We start from the raw sequence: 15,619 nt of genomic DNA, 5'->3' as shown, positions 1-15,619 counted from the left end.
ACAACGTGTGATGAACTGACCATGACCCCCATTTCCCATCCCCCCTGTGCCACTTGGGGGGAGGAGGTAGAGAAATTGGGGGTGAATTTGAGCCCAGGAAGAAGGGAGGGGTGGGTGGAAGGTGTTTTAAGATTTGGTTTTATTTCTCATTATCCTACTCTGATTTGATTGGTAATAAATTAAACTAATTTCCCTAAGTTGAGTCTGTTTTGCCCATGATGGTAACTGGGGATTGATCTCCCTGTCCTTATCTCAACCCATGAGGCTTTCATCGCATTTTTCTCCCCCTGTCCAGTTGAGAAGGGGGAATGATAGAGCGGCTTGGTGGGCACCTGGCATCCAGCCAGGGTCAACCCACCCACAATGTGATTCATTTTCTTCCTCCAAATATTAATCTCTGAAACCTTAACTGTGTCTTTAATATAGACTAAAAGATCACGCAAGCTAAATGATCATGTCAGCTACTTAAGTAAAGCTGTGAGTTTTCTTCCAATCTACTTGACCATGGTGGCTGTTCTCTTCAACTTTGAGTGAAATCCTTTTATGAGAAAGTGTTAGGGGGAAGGAAAAAAGTTTAAACAACTTTGCTTTATAGATGATTCTCACAATAGCAGAGTTCGATTAGTATATCCAACACAGGAAAAGCTAGAGCAAAAACATCAGACAGAAGGTGTTCAGAGGGATCAGATGGATATCTCAGAAAAATTTATGCTTTCATACGGATGTCATCTATCTGGACTTCTGTATTTAAGAATTTGGAAGAATTGGAGTGTAAGTTTATTCAGCATTTTCTTAGCATAAACATTCTATAAATATGACATTTTAGTATGTCTTTTGAAATATAATGTTCTCTCTTTCATGTACATATATGAAGGATATAGTATATTCAAAAAACGTTAATTGGAATATTAAAAATTAAGAGAAAAATTAGGATAATGAAATTGCCCACTAAGAGTTAGTCTTTTGCATAACATGAAAAGGGCTATTCCAGCCAATATGTGGTCATTCAGCTGATATCTACATCAGCCCCAAGCTGTGACATACAAAGCTGGACTACCTTCATATCACAGAACATGGATAATGCAATAATCAGAATTTTAACTGATGAATAAGTTAAATGAAGCATGACAATAAGACTATATGAAAGAAACATTCATCATGAATAAATAATTGCAAAGAGCAGGAAGAATGCTGAAAATTACAGATTAGAACAGTAAAATGGGAATGACATCACACACTGGGGGGGGGGGGGAAGAAATGCACAAAATGCACAAACTAGATCTGGGGATGTCTTGTGCATTCTGCTCTTCAGGATGTGAAAGCATACTGTGGGAAGGGGAAGGTACACTGAGGCCTGATAGAAAATTGCAACTTGTCAACAACCGCTGACAGCTCTGCACAAGAACAGAAAAGCATTCATTATTTTGTCCCTGTTAGTGAGATTATGGAGGATTAGGCTAACCAAAGAAAACACTCCTTCCTGGAAAAATTTTATGTAATTCTTTTTTACATGTGGGACATTCTAGCTGGGCAGAAGGGCAATGAAGGTGGTGAAGGGTCTAGAGCACAAGTCTTATGAGGAGCGGCTGAGGGAGCTGGGGTTGCTTAGTCTGGAGAAGAGGAGGCTGAGGGGAGACCTTATGGCTCTCTACAACTACCTGAAAGGAGGTTGTAGCGAGGTGGGGGGGTTGGTCTCTTCTACCAGGTAGCAAGCAACAGGATGAGAGGAAATGGCCTCAAGTTGTGCCAGGGGAGGTTTAGATTGGATATGAGGAAAAATTTCTTCACGGAGAGAGTGGTTAGGCATTGGAACAGACTGCCCAAGGAAGTGGTGCAATCACAGTCCCCTGTCAAAAAACATGTGGATGTGGTGCTTAGGGACATGGTTTAGAGGTGGACCTGGCAGTTAGGTTAATGGTTGGACTCGATGATCTCAGAGGTCTTTTCCAAAATTAATGATTCTATGATTCTATGACATAGGGTTTATCTGGAAGAAACTTCCACTTTTTTTTTCCTAATTACTATGCTGTTGGTCTGCTTACAGATGATAAGGCAGTAAACATTGCCAAGAGCCTTACGCAATCCCAATGGAATTCAGATTGCAACTTGTAAAACAAATAATTCTTAATCACACTATACATTATAGTGTTGTATATACAGATGTCATTTTCCAACAGAAAATACAGTGGAAAAAGTCAAAATGTTATTATTTGAAGTAAACTGACCATCTCACGTTGTACCTTCTGTGAAATAAAGTTTAATCAGAACCTTTTTGGCTAGACTAACACTTGTAAGTGCAAACAAGAAGATATATACAGAACACATTTCAGCCGTGCAACCACTGGTTGTAGGAGGAAGGCAGTCTTTGGTGACAGTTATGTAATAAAAGTTTGGAAAAGTTGCCTTTGAAAACATCCTAGACTGCGAACTACTGTTTGGACTAATTCTAAAGCAATTACACAAGCTAATTATTAATTTTTCTTCATATAGCTTATTTCATGGGCTTTGATTTTTGCTTTATTAATTAAAAACACTTCACTCCATATTTGTTTGGGGAAAAAATAGATTAAATTTTCAACAATGATGACAGGTCACACAACTGTGTTCAGAAAATTGTAAATGACCATTTACAGCTGAAAACCAGTTCTTATTTAGCCCCAATATACCTATGTACTTTTAAGTTATCTCTGTACTATTGGTAATTCAGAATCCTAAAATAGGTAGTCAGCTTTAACTCAGAATATTTTCATCCTTAGCATTACTTTAATACTTTTGCAAATTGTAAATAGTTTACAGTGTGAGAGCAGGATAATGCTACATGGTTTTGCAATTGTTTAAATGTTCTAAGCTATGTGAGTATCATTTCAACAGAAGACCCCTCTCTACTGTTACTATACTCCAATAGTGCATAAACATCTGCAGTGAAGTCTATCACAGTAGCATACAGTACTATAACAGACTGAAGAACAACTTGTGCAGCTAAGATCCTCTGAAATACATTTTATATCAGTTGTATTCTCATTAAAGCTGAACAAAGCCTCTTAAAGCATGGGAATAGTATGGGAATAGCTTGGTAGTTTTGACTCTGAGCCCATAAAACACAGACTTGCAAAAAGAACTGTTCTGACATGTTCTGACATGATACTAACACAGTTAAAAGCATCACAACATAGAGAGATAGGGAAGTGGCAAGTTGAAAAAATTTTACTTTTTTTTCCTGAGAGGAATCAGATGGGTTCTTCTCTTCCTGGCTTTGCTAAAACTGTCTTTGGAAATTGGGGTAAGCCAAAACTTTCTTTGCTTTATCCACAAAGGAAATAAACATCCAGAAAAACCTCCCTAGCCAAAAGAATAAGTCATTCTATTACTTGTTTCAAGCACATCCAACTGTGGATCCTGGAGATGCTTAAGAATTACAAAGCAGAGAACAAATATGCTTAGTGCATTCTCCTGCCCTGTGCACAAACACTGCCTCTGTGTTGTGGCAAGCACTTCTTATTTTTACACCAGCCTTGTATGGTTGTGTGAGGCTAAAGTGCAGTCCTGGTACAGATCTGCCAGTTCCTATTACAGTCATTTTCCTCTCCAACAAAGGAAGATCTATGGCACTCATCCCTGTGACAGCTCTGTGATACTCAGATGTCCCACTGGCAGAAAGCAGCTGCATCACTACTGTGCATTTGGTCTGATGAGTCTGCTCAGTTTTCTGCATGAATAAAATGAAATGTGGCAGGGCTGAGATTAAAGTCCCTTAGTTGCCATTCCTTTCATATTGGAGGCTAAATGTTACAGTGCTGACAAACCCTTCTTCCTCTCCTCAAAAGGATAAATTTAAGGTCTAAGCTGTCCTCATTTTCATCTATGCAAAAGTTTCCCTCAGCAGTGAGGATAAGATGTAGTATAATGAGAATTATGATGGTAAATCACTACCTCAGCATGATGAGAATAAGAGCTTACCAGAGGCTGTCATATAGCAATGCTCTTAGAGGCATTATTTTATTGTATTCCTCAACTTTTTAGTTGTATTTGAACCATGTAGATGCTGCATAGAAACTAAAAGAAATTTTTATGAGCACACAGCAGTGATGAACAGGGGCAATTATATTTTTGTACTGGCAAATGCTATTTAAAAAAAAAGCTCATTATTGTATTAGTATTCTGCAGACAGGACACTGCAAATCTCAGACACAGAAAAAAAACCTGATATACAGCAATGCTCTATAAGCAAAGGTCGATGATATTTTTTGATTTAGTTTGTTTTTCTCATGGGCAGTAAGTTCAATGAATCATGTAGTTGGGGAGGTATTGAAACTGTTAAAAATTATTTAGATCAAGTTTGGTTAATAATTTCAGTTGAAATATAAAAAATATTTTCAAAATGAGTTGTATAACTGCTTCAAAACAAACATAACGACAAAGTTTAAAAGCAAAAAAAAATTATTTCACTGAATATTTAATTTAGATTGTCCACCAGATTACAGTAACTGGATCAAAATAATCCCTATTCACACATTTCTATTAATAATAGGTGCAAGTCTAGTGAGCAATAGTCAACCTCTATAAGAAACAGAAATATGCGTACTCAGTACCTCATAGTACAAGACCAAATGTAATATATCTCTATTTTAAGGTCTAGTTTCACTTTTTTCAATTTTGTGTGCTTTTCAGGGTAGGCTTCTACAATTTTTTTCTCAAGACTTTATGATCAATTTGACTTGCCTAAACAGGTTCAACAAAATAATTTGTGAATTGCCACCTTAAAATCTACAAAGATTGTAACAATTTTCTTTTAATCGTGAATGATCATGAAACCTTTGCAAGATAATATACAGATTTCCAGAATACCATTCTGTAGCTTTAGGATTTACTTGTTTTGTGGTTATGCAATGGAATGAATCTTCATGACTTGCAAATGCCAAGAGGTTTCCATTTCCGATGCACAGTCACAGCCTCCTCAGCAGACACAATAATACATAGCATTTTTTCCATCACTCTCTGTCAATACATTCCACAAGGGAAGTGAGGCTTAATATTCCTATTTTACACAGGAGGAAACTGAAAAAAACAGGGAAGCAGAGTTGCCCAGGCCACCACCTTGGGTGTGGCTCCCAGGGAAGTAGATCACACTGCCTTACAAAGTACAGTGGATACCCAGCCCGGATCCGAACACCTCATGGCATGTGCGTGGACCAGAACTGTGGGTTTCCCACGATGTTCCTCCTATATTGAGGGATCTCAGTAATGTGTAATGCTCACATGATGCTCAGAGTATTACAAGAACTTTCCTGGATTTACTTATTGCATGACAATAACACACCTAGGCTTATAGAGTACAGCACCCCTGTAACAGCAGATTATTTTTAGACTACATGAAAGGGGTATGTGCAAGTTAATTATTTTTGAAAAGTGGTTCCTGCTTCCTATTTCCTTTCAAATAGGTCAAGTTCAGGATGCCTTCAATTACATTTTCTTAGCTGTAAGAGCAAAATGCCTCATCAATTCAATACAGACATATCTCTGGCAAACTATCACTCAGACTAGAGTTCCTAGCAAGAATAGAGGGGAATCTATTCTGTCCATCTATATGCTCCAGTGTATACACATACCACCTGATGCAGACTTCACTGTGCAGAAACATAAATCAAGGAAGACGATGGGCATTCTAGGACAGGAAGAGGTGTTTTGGGAACTTTGTCTAGAAGAACAATTTTAGTCAATTCAAATAAATGCAGCCTCCAGGCTACTCTAACTTCTGCCAGAAACTGATTCATCTGTGGTAGGCTCCTGAATCTGGGTGATGGAATTATGATGAAAAGGGCAAAGCCTCAATGTTTTTCACAAAATAAGAATTTTTTCCAGGCTTGATCTTCTCCCGTTCCTTTTTGCAAAAGTGCATCAAGTCCTGCAAAAGCTAAAGATCTAACTTCTTAATAGAGTTGGACAGGTATCTTTGGACAGGACTTTTTTTTCTTCTTTTAATCAGAAAATATCTTTTTTTTTAAATGAAAGACATCCCTGAAATAGGCATAGTGTTACAGGTAAAAACTAAACCAAAAAGAAACCCTGCCTATCAGTTTGATAGTACTGAAAATAATTTTGAAAACTTCAAAAATTTATTTAGGTCTAACCATGCTCCCATAAAATTAACATCCCCAAGTCTTACAATATTCACTTCTGGAGTCTTTCCATTGGCAACTACTATTAAGAAAGCATGTACTCAAAGTGATGGCTTGTCCAAAACAAGGCTGAACACATATTTTATCAAATTAAGAAACGTATCACTTTCACATCTGCTTTCCTCTGCTAGCATAATACAACTACTCATATCATGTTGGCCTTTTTCCCTAACACAAGATATATGAATTAAAAAATGTAGAGAGACTTATAAGATAAAAAGATGCATAAGTTCCTAAGGACAAAATTAAATTCCAAATTTATATACAGGTTCCTCAAATCTCAAAGAATTATCTGTGTAAGAATATTTGCATAAATAGCTACATGCAGGTAAATACTCTTTGTGTGACAGAGAGGTACAGTAAACATCTCAGATTTTACAAATAAATCACTTAGGTTATTATGATATGGATGATTATCTAGAAGAGAATCAAAGGGTGAAATAACACAAATGATAGCTATGTAAAAAACTTTTGTTCTGTCTACGTAATCTTCTGTTACTCCTGATGTAAAAATATTCTTATCCTTGATGCTAAGGAAACAGAATAAAACCTGTAAACAGAATACAATAATCGTGTCTCTTGTCATCATGAGGGCAATGATTCATTAGAAACACAAATTAATTTTTGACTCATAGAAAACCAATATGCTTTGCTTTTAATGTTGTAAATTATATAACCCCAAAGCAATAATCATATTTTGTGTTTTGATGGAGCTTCTCACTCTGATTTTTTTAATTGTGGGATAATTAGTTGGTAGTTATCTTGCTATGTGCACGCTGAGATTTTAAGTTCCATAAGGGAAGAACCTTCTTATCCTTTCTGATAACTACCATAGTGGGATTCTGTCTCATTATAAGGACATTTTAAGTCATCCCCAGCATTCAAGCACTTCAAAGCAATTAATTAAGATAATCATTATTATATCTGCATTACTTGTAAGGGAACTCAAGCCTGAAGACATTAATTTTCTGAAGCTTTCAGGCATTTGATTCTGCCTAAAGAAACTAATTTCAGAGCACATACATATATGGATGTGTCCAGGCTCACTCAGCACATGGACATGCCAAAAGATATTCTGCATTCCACTAGGTAAATTTGTGGAAGTAACTTCTCTGTAAATATCCCACTTTCACAGCCCAGTGGGATTGCCACAAGCCAGCTTGGGCAAGTATCAGCTGGTACACAAGCAAATGTCAAGTAGCAAGGTGAATGCAAGCAGCCAGTTATAGCCTTTTCTGAACATCTTTTAGACCTCTCGCACATTTCAAAAGTAGCAGCTGCTGAGCGGCAAGGAGCTAGAGGAACAAGCTGATGGCATCTCTCTACAGACTTTTTGCCAGTTTTCCATGCAATGCTTCAACTCTTCCCTGTCCCGAGTTTAGCAGATTCCAGAAACACAGCTAAGAAACTGCAGGCAATATCATAAAGGCTACAAAACAAGAAAGTTACTTAGACCATCAATGCACTGGGCAGCTGTAATGACACACACATTGTCATTTCTTTGTTTACCAAGAAAGTGGATATCTAGAGGAGCTTAGGCCTGGCATACACAGTCTTTTGGAAGTAATGAGCCACTGTACAACCCAAGTAGACTGTTGTTACTTCTGAAAAAAACCTTATATATACAAACATGCACCTTCAGTGTCCCAGTGTACACCCTGCCATTTAGAAAAGAGAGACAGAGGACCTTCTTCAGTCATTTTCCAGGCTCTGGGAAAGCAAAACTGTAATCAAGAGTGGCTGGCATTGCATGGGCACAAGTGGATAGGATATCTTAATTGTTAATAAGTATTATCATTACTGACCTGTAAAATTTAGGTCACCTTGACAGTTTTAGCACTCTCAGGATATTGGTGCTACCTTTCCCTTACTCATCTTCTATAGCTAAGGTTAGACTCTTAAACACCTGAAGATCTGATATTCAAATTCTGGTGTCTATAAATCGTCTAAAATATTTTCTTCCTCGAGGAACACTTCCTGAACAATATTTGTTGTATGAATTTGTACAGTTTCTGGATTTGCAGAAATGTTTATTTGGTTCTAGACAGAACATGTTATAGCCTTGAATTTGGATTCTCAGCAAGAAAAATTATTTGGTGGAACCTTCCTGTGCTCTCCTACTTGATTCCACCAGAAATACAATATTCACAAAAGCTGAAAAGCAGCTTTATTCTTGACTCTTCATTTACATTTGCTATTCTCCTCCTGTATTTGAAGAGTAGAAAGCAAGGGAATATATGTCATTACAACACTGATATTTCAAAATGCAGTTTAAATGCTTTACCACATATTTACATCCTATTATTATTTTTGATAAAATTTTCCTTTTTTCTTCAAGAGCTGCAATTGTCAAAAACTTGTCAAAATATTGTCAAATGTTAATCAAGAGAGGAAAGCATTTAAACTGTATTTTCTATAATGCAAAAGAACTAATTGAATGATATTTAAAATACTGATAACAAAAGGTCATTTCTATGTAAAGTAGTTGAAATTCTACACATGTGAAGCTAATATTTAAAATGCATACATCATAATACTAGGAAGTTACTACTTCCCCATTAAAAACACAGAATAATATATTCCTCTTTTAGAGAAGGAATACACAAAACTTTGGTAACAGCTTCTGCAATGGACATTTCATATTTACTCTTGTTTATCTATGTATGCCATAAAAAGTCTGAGTAAGTTATAGATAGATTTAGTCCAAAATATAAAATAACTTATAGCTTTTCAATATCTAGGGCATGAACTCTGACTGTTCTGGATTTATCCTTTTTAATCAGTGTCTGATTTTGTCTCCTGACACTTTGGGTAGAATCTTGGGCCTAATGACATAATTTGCAAAACTCTCACTAGATTTCAATGAATCTAAGAATATTAATTATCAATCTGTTCATCGCCCCTATGGAAAAAAAAAAATTACTATCCTATGTCATTGCTATGATTATCTGGGTCTCAACCCATCAGGATCTCTCACCCCACCAGTAATCTCATCTTTGACAGGAATAATGTGCTAGGCAATACAGCCACAGGAAGGTTATTGGATCACTGTGAAATTATGCAGCTGCTCAGTGGTAGCTTCCCATGTACACAGTCTTACCCAAAGCAACTCTGAGGTGGTGCAAGATAACTCACCGTAAAGGAAAGTGAAGGTAAGACACCTTGTTTAGGGCCACGAAAGAAAGACTTGTGGAGAGAGGATAAAAACTGGACTGACATTATCCTAGCCGAAAGAGTAGAAGCAAGGTCCATAAGTTCACCACGCTGTTTGTTGGCAGAGGCAATGAATGGTGCCAGGGTCTTTTATCCTTTTTTCTCGTAGGAAATTCACATAAGGTAAGAAAGGAAAATCGGTCCTACTATATCACTGCTATTTACAATCAGAGGTGTGACTCTGCATGCATAATGCCCCAAGAGCTGTTTTTTCAAGAAAAAAATTAGTACATTACTGGCCATATAAGACAGCTGTAATGATATGAGCCTGCATCAGACAGGGCAATTTTATGAACTGTTTTATATGGACATCTTTATCTTTTGTGATCTTAAAATAACAGCACTGTAAAACAAAGAGACTCTTCCTCCTTCCTCCCATGGAAGATGAAGGACACCTGATAATCTGTCCAGAGATGAAATATTGTTTTACAAGCACTGTTTCCCTGCTTCTGTTTAGCTAGGGAACAGTGTCGCGTTTTCTTTAGCATGGCTGTGGGGAGATAAAAGATGTTTGTGATGTTCGGTCTCGTTGTTTAGTCCTGGCTGGCAACTAAGCACCAAACAGCTGCTTGCTCACTCCCCCTGCAGCAGGATGGGGGAAAGAATTGGAAGGGTAAAAGTGAGAAAGAAACTCGTGGGTTGAGATAAAAACAGTTTAATAATTAAAAGGAAATAATAACTTTTAAAATTTGTAAGGAAAAGAGGGGGGAAAAAAACAAAGAGAGAGGAAAATAAAACCCAAGAAAGACAAGCAATGCAAATGAAAACAATTGCTCACCACCAACCGACTGAAGCCCAGCCAGTCACCGAGCAGTGGCCCCCCCGCCAACCTCCCCCCCAGCTTTATTGCTGAGCATGAATGACGTCATATGGTATGGAATATCCCTTTGGTCAGTTGGAGTCAGCTATCCCAGCTGTGTCCCCTCCCAACTTTTTTGTGCACCTCCAACCTACTCGCTGGCAGGACAGTGTGAGTAGTAGAAAAGGCCTTGATGCTGTGTAAGCACTGCTCAGCAGTAACTAAAACATCAGTGTGTTATCAACATGATTTTCAGCACAAATCCAAAACATAGCCCCATTCAACTACTATGAAGAAATTTAAATCTATCCCAGCCAAACCCAGTATATTAAGATATAATGTGCCAGTTATTCAGAGACTATAAACGGCAATGTTCATCTCAGTGTATTTTGAAGGCTACAGGTTATGGATGCCACAGAAATCATGCGGCCATCTAGCTAAATCATGAAAACAGACTGATCGCAGCAGAAGAATGAGATTTTTAAAAATGCTCTCATTTTACATTTTGACCATGGAAGATTGTCAGCTTTGCAATGATCACTTAAAGAGAGTGCCTTTTCCAAACATATCCAGGTCACATATCATGACCTATACATACTCACAAGAAGGTCAACAAGTACAGCAGCTTTCTGAATGACTTATGCGCTTCTTTCTAATGCAGTGATGGAAACAGTAACAGGTCTTCAGATAGGGAGGAGGGTGAATGAAGGGGGATTCAAAAAGACCAAGGGACACTATAGCCCCCCACACTGCTAACAGGAACAGTGCAATACACGCGATGGGGATCATGCGATGTGATGACTTGCAGGTTGGCTAAGCAGTCATTTCCCCACTCACTATTCCCCAACCCATACTGCAATTGCATCCACTCCTGATCCTATTACCCACCCTTCTGTAACAGGAATGAAAAATGCCATAGTATATGAAAAGGTCTACACCTGCTTCTACCAGAGATTTCTAAAATGTTTCCTTCCCCTTCCTGTAAGCACCTGGGTACCATCCATAGAGAAGTGTTATTATTTCTAGCCATGCATCCTCTTTCTCCCATACCCCGCAGGGGGTTAAGAGGCAACTGGAAGGAAATGCCTCGTTTTAGGACAGAAAGTTTTTTTCCCACATTCCAGTAATCAGACACTGCTACAGTATTTTTAAAAGCAAATTGTCTCTAGTTTCTCATTTGATATTTGTGTCTTTGTTGCCCTAGACAAAACATCTTAGGATGCTGGTTTCCATACATTTACTTCATGAGCAAACACTTCCTAGATTGTCTCTTTCACACCCATTTGTATTAACGCAAGGCATATATAGCACTCACAACACAATTACTGTGATGAAGAACTTTCCAGACCTTTGGCAGGAAGCTACAGGGAAAGGAATATAGAGCTTGAGAAAATAGTTCTACACTGTGCAGAAAGGAGATACTCTTTAAAAAAAGTGTCTGAAAATCAGCTTATCATTTTCCAGGTAAGAACGAAAGAAAGTGCCAGTTTCAGATGTTTGTGGGTGAAAATGATGTCTTTTATATAGTTGCAATCTGATGTGCCAAAGCAGCAAGGTAATTAAATGTGTAAATGACATCATGTCTACCTCAGCACGTTTTCACTCCGAAAATTGCAGACAAAATCAGGAGGCTGCTTTTCAAAACTGAGCTGACAGTGTGCATTAAAAATATTTGTAAACAAACACGGTCCATTTTTTTGTGTAATAGGTAACCATCTCGAACCTTCTTCCTAAGCTGTTCTAATAAAGAATGAATACTGATGCAACTTCGGCAAACTGGACTGCAAGATAAGAGCTCTCCCAGAACAAATGACCTTTCCAGACAGCCAGTCAGCCGGAAGATGAGGAGTTATGTAGCCCCTCCAGATCTGCAGGGTTAATGTGATTTTCATACACAAGCCCGCATTAGAGAATGATACAAAACAATGATGTGTCTTACCAACCAGAATTTGAACCTGAGTAGATATAAATAAATTCTGAGTTTTACAGTTTTACAGCAATCTCTCTCTTTTTTATAGTGGGCTTTGTCATAAAAGTCAGTAAATTTGGGCTGGGTTTTTGGATCAATTTTTAAAAGTTTTTTGGTTGGTGATTTTGCTAGACAGTACCAACTGTTTATGATACATATATATATGCATATCAAACACACACATATATATGTTTTAGTCTTTGCACAATATTTAGAGGCTAAAAACAATAATGAAATGCTTAGCTGTACCTTTTTTATTGACACAGCCTTCCTGTTCCTATGACCAGTTTCCTCTAAGGAAAATGTGACATGTTGGTTGATTTCCCATTTTCTGTTCAGAAAGGAAATATACAGGCCAACCAACATTTGGCTTTTCTGCTAATCTTTAGTCACTGAAGAACACCTGCAGCATAACTGTTAGCTTGTTCTGCTACCCAAGGTCTCTAACTATCAAAATACATTGTTCAACAAGGGAAAAAGTTGACATTACACCACCTGGGAATAAAATAATTTCTAATTTATATGTAGCAGTATAAAAGAGACACACAGTGCAGAATCATTCAAAAGGAAGACAAGTCGCCATTTAGAATCATGTACAGAAAGCCTACTTCTTCTTCCTAACCCAGGAAGATGGAAAGTGTGAAAAAATTAAAGGACTCTACATTCTGCTTTCATTACAGTCACAGCAACAGTAACACTACTGCTGCAACCTGCAAGAGGAAAGCAGGAGGGAACAAAACCTCCCACTTCATATTTCACTACTGGGTTGTATAGTGTTGCACATGTTAAAACAACATATCTAATTAGCTTTCTGATATAATGGGATCTCTTTTGTATGATCAAATTGCAAATAAATACAGGGAACAGACCCAGGTACCTAGGAATTCCCAGAATACCTCCACAAACGTTTCCATGCCACGGAGGAAGAAACATTCACCGTTCAAGCTTTCTGGCAGACATAGGGCTGTGGAGATAACTGTAATATAAAATGGTACATGCTGATATGCATTTCACAGCAGCTGACCACATTCCAAAACAGGAATGTGCCTGGACCACACATTTACATTACTTCATCTCAATTTCGTACATGTTAAGGTCATGTTTATTTCTCATGCCTCATCAACATCATAACATCCAACATCAGCCACTGATTGGTTTTCTGTCATACCTTACAAACTACAGACAGGCAACCTCCATGTATATTTTTCTTCTTGGCCTTCACATCTCATGGTATGAATTCATTACATCACTATTGGGGTTTTTTTGTGACAGTCTGAATCTTATATTATATATAAAATGCAGTATTTTATTATAGAATATCAACACCTGAATTAAACTCTCAGAAAATTACTTTTGCTGTTCAATTATCAAGCATGATCAGGATTAGACTAAAACTAGAAGAAGCAAATGAGAACCAACAGCTCCAAAGACTCCAAAATGCTTTTTGAACTTCTGAAAGTTTAGAGTACATCTTAATCATAGGGGGTTTTGGTTAAGAGCAAAACAATTGCTTTTTGCATATTACAATTTAAATTGTTTTCCTTATCTTACCATATCAATACACTAATATGTTGTACAAACATCCCTTCTGCTATTTCTCTACATCTATATTAGACTATGCATTTCTTCTTTTTAGGATCTGTGCTGAAGACATCTTGCTGCTCTCAAATATGGGAAGGGAGTAATGGGAAAGTCCCATAAGAGAGAGGTGAAAGCCTTTCATCAGAGGAAGGAATGCAGGCTTGTCTCTTCAGAAAGACATGTGAGATGAAAATAGTACTTTGCAAGAAAACGTGACATTTTCGCTATTAGACAACACAGAGAAGGAGTGGAAAAATGTCAGGGTGATGTCATTTGCATGGGTTGCTGCTCATCAGTCAGCTGGTGTGCAGAGGATGATTAGAGAATGTTCTGGCTGTGGATGGAGGAAAAATGTAACTTAGCCCAAGTCCCTGTCTTTCAGGGGAAGGTTTCACAATAAATTTAAAAAGTCTTTCATAAAACTGATGTGTCTGAAAATAACTGAGCAAATACAGATTGGTAAGGTTTGTTCTTATTCCTCCCTCTCTGCCATCATCTCATTGCATGACCCTAAGCAATTCTGTAATCTCTTGGTGCCCCAAGTTACCTGCTCTGAAAAGGCAGATTGAGGATGTTGGCCCTATCTGAATGGGTTTCATTACAGGTAACTTTACTTTCAGAAAGACTTCTTGTTAAGCTGATTGCCTAGGCTATTTCTACAGACAAAAAAAAGAGAAACAAGGACTTGCAAAGGGTGTTACATCCTATCCTATCTGTTTCTCTTCAAAAGCCTTGTCTGTGTCTCGGTGACTATAGAGAGAGCCTAGATGACCAGTTTAAAGCAGACACCTAAAATAGAAGACAATGACTCACATTTGTCAGGAAGTGAAATTAAGACTTATCACCTAAATACTACACGTTCCTATGTAATATTTGTGTGCCAGTAATTCTTCCATACATGTGCCCTTATTGCACCAATAAACCATGGATTTCTAGATAAAATGTACTCTTATCTTAAATCTTGAATCTTCACAGCAATGAGGGATTAAAAAAAATCTCATGCTGATCTCTCTGTTTCAGTCCTGCCCTGAGCAGTATTACCTTGCTTTTACTCATTGTCTGTGATCCCATTTGATTTAGGTGTCTGCTTGTCATAACCACTATATGTTCTGTCTCAGAAACAGCTCCTCTGCTGGCCTCTGCAATTGTGTTACACTTCATGCCACTTCCTTCCAGGAGTCCAGGGTACTACAAGGGAACAAAATGCATTTTCAAATCCCCAGTAGAGAGAACTGAACCCACTATTCTGGCCATACAATTACAAATGATCTAATATACTGTTCAAAATGTGGGCTTGATCCTGAACTCTTTACTTGAGTGATGCTACCACTGAAGTCAGTAGAAATCAGATCCAGGTTTTCAGAGTGTGAATTTTTTTATAAGCACCAACATGTAAATATATATTAAAATATATATACATACACACATGCGTTTTGTTGAGTAGAGGTAGATTGTCAGAGCTAGGAGTGAGAATTAATCACACAACTTCCACTGACTCAGTACAAAGCCCCTTTGTACTTTTAAAAACCTCCCCCATAATCTACATCTTTTTCTGACTTGGTAGAGCTGTTGCAAAGGGGACATTTCACTAGTGACAGCTGTTGTTTTACATTTTCCTTTAGCTGGCAGGTTAAAACAAAAAAAAGCAAAGCCTCAAGGAAACAATGAGTAGTAGAGAGCTCAGACAAACAGGCAGAAAGCAGCATCCTCAAGATATCTCACAAGGGAAGGGAGAGCAAATCTGCCAGCCTTTCCAGAGAAACCTGTGGTCTCTAATGTTCCTTTTGTACACTTAGTTCAAATGATGCTCAGTTTACACTGAATGCAATCTTTATTTTTTATTTTAATATATTCCTTATATAGCCATAACCATGATCTTTT

This window comes from Nipponia nippon, unplaced genomic scaffold (genome assembly GCF_047370975.1).
Source record: "Nipponia nippon isolate SJK-2023a ecotype South Korea unplaced genomic scaffold, ASM4737097v1 scaffold_26, whole genome shotgun sequence".
Classification (NCBI taxonomy): Eukaryota; Metazoa; Chordata; class Aves; order Pelecaniformes; family Threskiornithidae; genus Nipponia; species Nipponia nippon.
This window is presented reverse-complemented; position numbering follows the sequence as displayed.